Here is a 6,985-nt window from a genome sequence, read left to right on the forward strand (position 1 = left end):
TCTTAAAAGATGATGCTGTTAAAGTGCTGCACTCAATATGCCGGCAAATTTGAAAAACGCAACTGTGGCCACAGGATTGGAAAAGGTCAGTTTACATTCTAATCCCAAAGAAGGGCAATGCCAAGGAATGTTCAAATTATCATACAATTGAACTCATTTCACACACTAGCAAGGTCACGTTCAAGTTTCTACAAGCTAGGCTTCAGCAGTACATGGATAGAGAACTTCCAGAAGTACAAACTGGGTTTTGAAGAGGTAGAGGAACTAGAGATCAAATTGCCAACATTCGCTGGATTATGGAGAAATCAAGGGAGTACCAGAAAAACATCTACTTCTGCTTCATTGACTATGCTAAAGCCTTTGATTGTGTGGATCACAACAAACTATGGCAAGTCCTTATAGAGATGGGAGTACCAGGCCACTTCACATGTCTCCTGAGAAACCTGCATAAGGGTCAAGAAGCGACAGTTAGAACTGGATATGGAACAACTGATTGATTTAGCATAGGAAAAGGAATACAACAAAGATCAGTTCCCCTGGAGAAAATGGAGCCAGTTTGCACCAGCAAGGCAGGATACAAATTGAAGGTAAATAAATAAATAAATAAATAAATAAAATGGTGGACTCTGTGACAGTCAGGGCTTCAGAGCACGGAAGAGGCTGCAGGTGTGTGTGTGGGGGGAATGGAAAGCTGAAGAGAGAGGGGGAAATAAAGGTAGGTTGATGATTGTCTGGGAAGGAGATAGGGTTGCCAACTCCATGTGGAGATTCCCTTCTGGGGAACCACTGTTCCCAATCTCAGGAGTGGGGTGGAAATCACTCAGAATTACAACTGCTCTCCAGGAGGGAGAGGGGAGGAGATGCAAAACTGAAATCAGAGGGGCAGATAATGGTAGGTTGATGCTTGGCTGGGAAGGAGATAGGGTTGCCAACTCCAGGCTGGGAAATGCATGGAGATTTGAGAGCTGGAGTCTGGAGAGGGTGAGTTTTGAGGAGGGGTGGGACCTCAGACAGGTACAATACCATAGATTCCACCCTCCAAACCAGCCATTTCTTCCTGGGTAACAATTGTTGCCAATCTCCAGGTGAAGGCTGGAGATCACTGAAAATTACAACTGCTCTTCAAGTAGCAGAGATCAGTTCCTCTGGAGAAAATGGTGGACTCTGTGTCAGAGTGTTGGACTGGATGGGCCACTGGCCTGATCCAACATTGGCTTCTCTTATGTTCTTATGTAGATAAACATATGGAGCAGAGGTCCATCAGTGGCTATTAGCCACGAGGTATAGATAAGAACTCTCAGGCTGGGGCAAGGGATGCTCTTTATTCTTGGTGCTTGGGGGGGGGGCAAAAGTGGGAGAGCTTCTAGTGTCCTGGCCCCACTACTGGACCTCCTGAGGGCACCTGGTATTTTTGGCCACTGTGTGACAGAGTGTTGGACTGGATGAGCCATTGGCCTGATCCAACATGGCTTCTCTTATGTTCTTATGTTTTTATGTTCATTATACCCTGCTGAGGTCACCACAACAAATTGACACTGAGTGTTGTGCCTTGGCACTCTCCCAGAGCCTCTTTCTAGAGCTCGTTGTATTTATTTCCACAACAGACCTTATTCCTAGTACTATAATAATATATGTTATCACAAAAATCAGTATTGAGAACTCTCCACAAGTCAGAAAATGCTGATTAGATCTAGAAACCGCCATACAAATAAAACGATCCAGAGATTCCTAGAGTTCTCTGTTGGCATTCATGGTCCCACTATAGTAGGAAATTATATAGAATACATCTAAGGCTGCCTTGAGCTCTTTCCATATCCCTTCCAGGAAATTCTTTGCCAACAGAGTTGTTTGCTAAATTAAAGAATCCCTGACAATGCAACTGTAAATGTCTGTACTCGGTTCCTCTCAGCCCATAAATGTCACTATATATTACACCAGTTATTGCTTCAATGGACCACTGCTGTTGTAATGACTGATTAAAGCTTCTTTACAGTGAGATTTTTTTGCTTAATTACCCATTTAAATATTTCATTCGATATCACAGCAAGTAATGCAAATATTTTACTAAAAGATTTTGAAGAAAATGCAATAAACCAAAGATGGCATGTTTCAAAGGGTGCTACAGCTGTTCTATAGAAGCTCGTTTATTTTATATCCTAAGAAACACATAATTAAATGCCCTAATTGTCCAGTTGTCACCCAACACTAGTGCATCATGAGAAATACAATTATAGAAAATTCCTAAACTGAATTTATTTTTCATTTTAACCTTGTGTATTCCATTAAAATAGAATGAATTAAGGCTCATATTGAATTGAAGGCAAACAAATAATTAGGACTCAGGTGGAGAGAGGTCTGTAAAAAAATGTCAGATCACATGCTTGTGGAACTGCAGCGAATGACAGGGGACTAGTGAACACATTCACCACTGCAGAAGTCCTGTATACATAACATATGAGGCTATGTGTATGCCTGATCCTCAGAAATCAGGCAGATATGCATGTGAACGTATCACTTATCTCACACTACATTTTGAGTACAATGGAGGGGAACAACATTCATACAGCTCCATCACAGGTATAATGTCTCCACATTTGTGCATGATTGATCTGGCTGCTGGATGGGATTTTGCTGACAATAAAACTATCAGTGTGCCGCTCCTGTCTTGTAGAACCATCATCATAGAGTATGGATGTACAACTTTTTTCATATAGTTCTCATTTTGTTTGTTTTTTTAAAATCCATTCACATTGTTGCATTTGTTATTGCGTTAGCTTACTGTTCATCTCCTTTTGTGAAGAACACTTTTCAGCATATACATTTTGGCTGTAACTTGGTTCCAGCAAACTGAAATTAACTTTCCCAAGATCATACTACTTATCCAAGGGACACTTGCTACTGAGTTTCAGGTAGATAGGAGGGAAGGTCCCAGTTTTTCAGACAAAATACCTACTTGCCACACTTAGGCAGGCATTTGGACTCCCCCCAAATTAGGCAGAACTACACATCAGGTACAGAGTCCAGTGTTTGTCGCTTCTATCACATTTTTATCCTGCCCTTCTTCCGAGCAGTTCAGGGAGGCATTCATGGGTTTTCCTTCATCATTTTATCCTCACAACAATCTTGTGAGGTTGGTCAGACTGAGACCTTGTGACAGGCCCAAGGTCCCCCATTCAATCCATGAAAGTTTGAATCTGAACCTCTGACATTCTGTCTACTAGATCTCACTGGCTCCCAAGGAAGGTGTTTGACTTTGGTAACCAAGAAAAGTAGGTAATGTCACTGAGCCATCATCCCTGCTGTGGTCCTAAGGACAACTTCCCATCTCTCTCTCATTTAGTCTTGCCAAGCCCCCGCTGGGGGTGGGTAAATTCCCGCCCGGGAGGCCCTTTACCCGCCGCCAGCACATCGGGCCCTAGGGGGAACTCCACCCCCTGCCGGAGGGCATCCCCAGTGTGATGATGTCACCCAGAGGTGACATCATCACACTGGCCATGTTGTGGGGGGGACGCTCTGTGAATCGAGGGAAAACTATGGTTTTCCCTCGAATCACGGTGCCCCGTCCCCAACGTGGACGACGCAATGACGTCACTTCCGGTGATGTCATCGTGGCACGCATGTGCTTCACGCACGCACAGGGAGACTCCCGACGGAGCCAGGAATCCCCCCGCTTTGAAGGTAAGTCGACTTGGGAACCCTACTCTCATTGTTCAAACAGCAAATTTGAGTGTTGGGTGGACAACAGACAATAGAATAATCACTTTATTCATTGTGTTCACACTGCAGTGAGTGACAGCCAGAGAGAGGCTACTAAATTCAGCATGCACACTACAAATAATCACAATAACACACAAGACAGTTACATTAAGATAGAAACAGAGTACAGAATTGACAAACAGAATCACACCAGAATTCGCACTAAAGGAAAATGGAACAGGTGAAAACCTCACATTAGCTAAACAGAACAGTAGCAAACAGAGCAGCAAATCAGTCTCTCATGCACACCCTCCCTCTTTCTGTTACACATACAAGTCAGTCAGATAGTAACTATGCAGTTGCAGTCCCTAGTGCTAATAAATGCATACTCTGTGAATTACTATGAGGGACCAGTACCAGCACAGGAAAAATAACTGCGGCAATGATTGGTGGAAACACTCAGGAAAGGATGATCTATCAGGATAATTGTCTACCACCTATCGTGGTTATGCAAAGTGTTTGCCTCTGGGGGGGGGGGAAGTATTTGAACAAATAAGCATAGTTGCTAGCTTAAAAATATTTCCTAATCTAACACTGGTTTTGTTGATGCAAGAGATGCATGTAATAAATACTGAATTGTGCCCACAAAGTGGACTCAGCTATGGGAACACAACAAAACAACTTATTCAATCATTCAATTTGAGTATTAAGAAGGCCACAAGTAGTAAGCATGCGATGATGACCAGGAACTATAATCAAATCCAACAACAGCCACAGGAACTATAGTCGAATCCAAACACAACCTCCTCCAACAATGCACCAGGGCCCCTGGAGGACGAAGGCTAGTTTAAATGGAAAGTCATATGCACCTTTCTTCTCACAGTCATCAGCAACCCAGCACCAAACATTGCTGGCACTGAATGTGTAGGCCTGGCATGGAGTGCCAGGGAGAGCATGGGAGTCTTGCTGGTTTACCATCTGCCCAGCTTACCAGCTGACTCCCTGATGAGGCTGGCTGAGGTGGTGGTGGAGTGGGCCTTGTATTTCCCAAAATGGATAGTTTTGGAGACTTCAATGCCCATGTTGACGCTGCTTTGTCTGGTGCCTCCTTAGACTTCATGACTGCCACAGCATCATTAGGACTCTCTTGGGTTGTATTTGTTGGAAGTTCCAGGTGTGATGTCACTGCCTCAGCCTCCAGACTTCATGGCAAGAGAGGCTGGACAGCTAGATAGGCACACTGACCTTTCTCCCTATGTTTACTCTTCTGCCACTGTCCCCTTTGAAATGCAGATTGTGTTCTCAGGGACAACTCCCCATCCTTCCGTTCTCTCTCGGATGAAGACAAACTCTCTCACTGCATGCACCAAGAGAGAGATGACATGGCCCTCTTGCCATCTGCTTCCATCCTTTAGCTAGTAAGTTAGTACTCTATTCTGTCTCTGCTCTTTCCTATCCAAAGTGTACTTCTCAAAGAGATAGAGGTATTTCTCTTCTAAACTGGCAATGTGGCTCTGTGTAGCTTTGTCAGCTGAGTACCCTGGCAAAGTAGTGCTGCTGAATTTGTAGCTGTATTTAAGCACTCGGCTAACTAGCGGTACCTGGACTAACCACACCAGTTAACCCCCCAATAATATTGGCTCCCATGCACAGGGCAGGCCACATGCTAAATCTGATCTTTTGTGCAGGAATTTATCTGGATTCAGCGGTGCTTTGCGAACTGGTGCCACAGACTGATCATTACCTTGTGATGATTGGTTTGAGATTTGCCTCCTCCCTCTACAGGGGCAGTGAGCTTATTTATGCTCACCCATGGAGACTCATGGACCCAATTGGATTCCAGAACGTTCTGTGGGATTTTTCTGGTTCTGTTGGCAGTTCTCTTGATGAACTCACTGATGGCTGGAATCTGGGCCTTCAGAAGGCCCTTGACCAAGTTGTTCCCCCAGCACCCTCTTTGCCCCACACTACCGTGGCTCCCTGGTATATGGATGAACTAAGGACAGTAAAAGGGGGGCTTAGATGACTAGAGTGGTGCAGGCAATAAACTCATGACAAAGCAACAAGAGCACTTTATAGAGCCTGCTTGAAGGCCTATGAAGTGCCAGTGAAGGCAGCAAAGTCAGTAGGAATCCTGAAGCCCTGTATGTGCAATCAGGTCCATTTTTGGACTCTTTCAATCCACTCTCCCTGATGGATGCTGACAGGGTCCTCTTGGATGTGTGGCCTTCTACCTGCTCCTTGGATCCTTGCCCTTCCTGGTTGGTGAAAGCCTCCAGGGAACTGGTAGGAGGAGGAGCCTTGGAAGACATAAATCACTCACTCTCCCAGGGTTCCTTTCAGCCGGATCAAAGGAGCCCTTCAGTGTTTTTGGTCTTTCCTGTTTGATTACACACAAACAGTTTCTACTGAAGAAGCAGAATCAACTGGGTGGGATTCAGTATCATCAATAGATTTTCAACATGCTCCTCAATATCAGTATGAGGCTGTTGAATGAGATCTTCAATATGCAAAGTCTCACTCCTTCACCAAGACTTGGCTGCCAGATTTGGAGTCAGTAGGAATCTCGGGGCCCTGTGCACGCAATCCGGTCCATTTTTGGACTCCTTCCACCCACTCTCCCAGGCAGATGTTGACAGGGTCCTATCAGCTGTGTGGCCTACTACCTGCTCCTTGGATCCCTGCCTTTCTTGGTAGGTGAAAGCCTCCAGGGAAGAGGTAGGGGGAGCCTTGGGAGACATTGTAAATCTCTCACTTTCCCCAGGGCTCTTTCCCTAGCTCCCTCAAGGAGGCAGTGGTGACACCCCTCCGGAAAAAGTCATCATTAGATGAGAGGGACCTAGTCAATTACTATCCAGTATCTAATCTTCCATTTTCTGGGAAAGGTGATCGAGTGAGCAGTGGCTGAACAGCTCCAGGAATTCCTGGATGAGAAATTTCCCTAGATCCCTTGCAATCTGGTTTCCAGTTGGGGTTCGGGTCTGAGGCAGCTCTGGCCTTTCTGGCCGACAATCTTCGGTTACACCTTGATGCAGGTGGGATGATGCTACTGATCCTATTGGATCTGTCAGCTGTGGGATTGCCAGCTCTGCGTTGGGAAATACCTGGAGATTTTGGGGGGTGGAGTCTAGAGAGGATGAGGCTTGGGGAGGGAAGGAACCTCAGCATGGCATAATGCTATAGCATCTACCCTCCAAAGCAGCCATTTTCTCCAGGGATACTGATCTCTGCTGTCTGGAAACCAGTTGTAAAAGCTGGAGGTCTCACCTGGAGGTTGTTAGCTTGTTAG

Source organism: Gekko japonicus, unplaced genomic scaffold (assembly GCF_001447785.1).
Source record: "Gekko japonicus isolate JY-2015 unplaced genomic scaffold, Gekko_japonicus_V1.1 scaffold1008, whole genome shotgun sequence".
Classification (NCBI taxonomy): Eukaryota; Metazoa; Chordata; class Lepidosauria; order Squamata; family Gekkonidae; genus Gekko; species Gekko japonicus.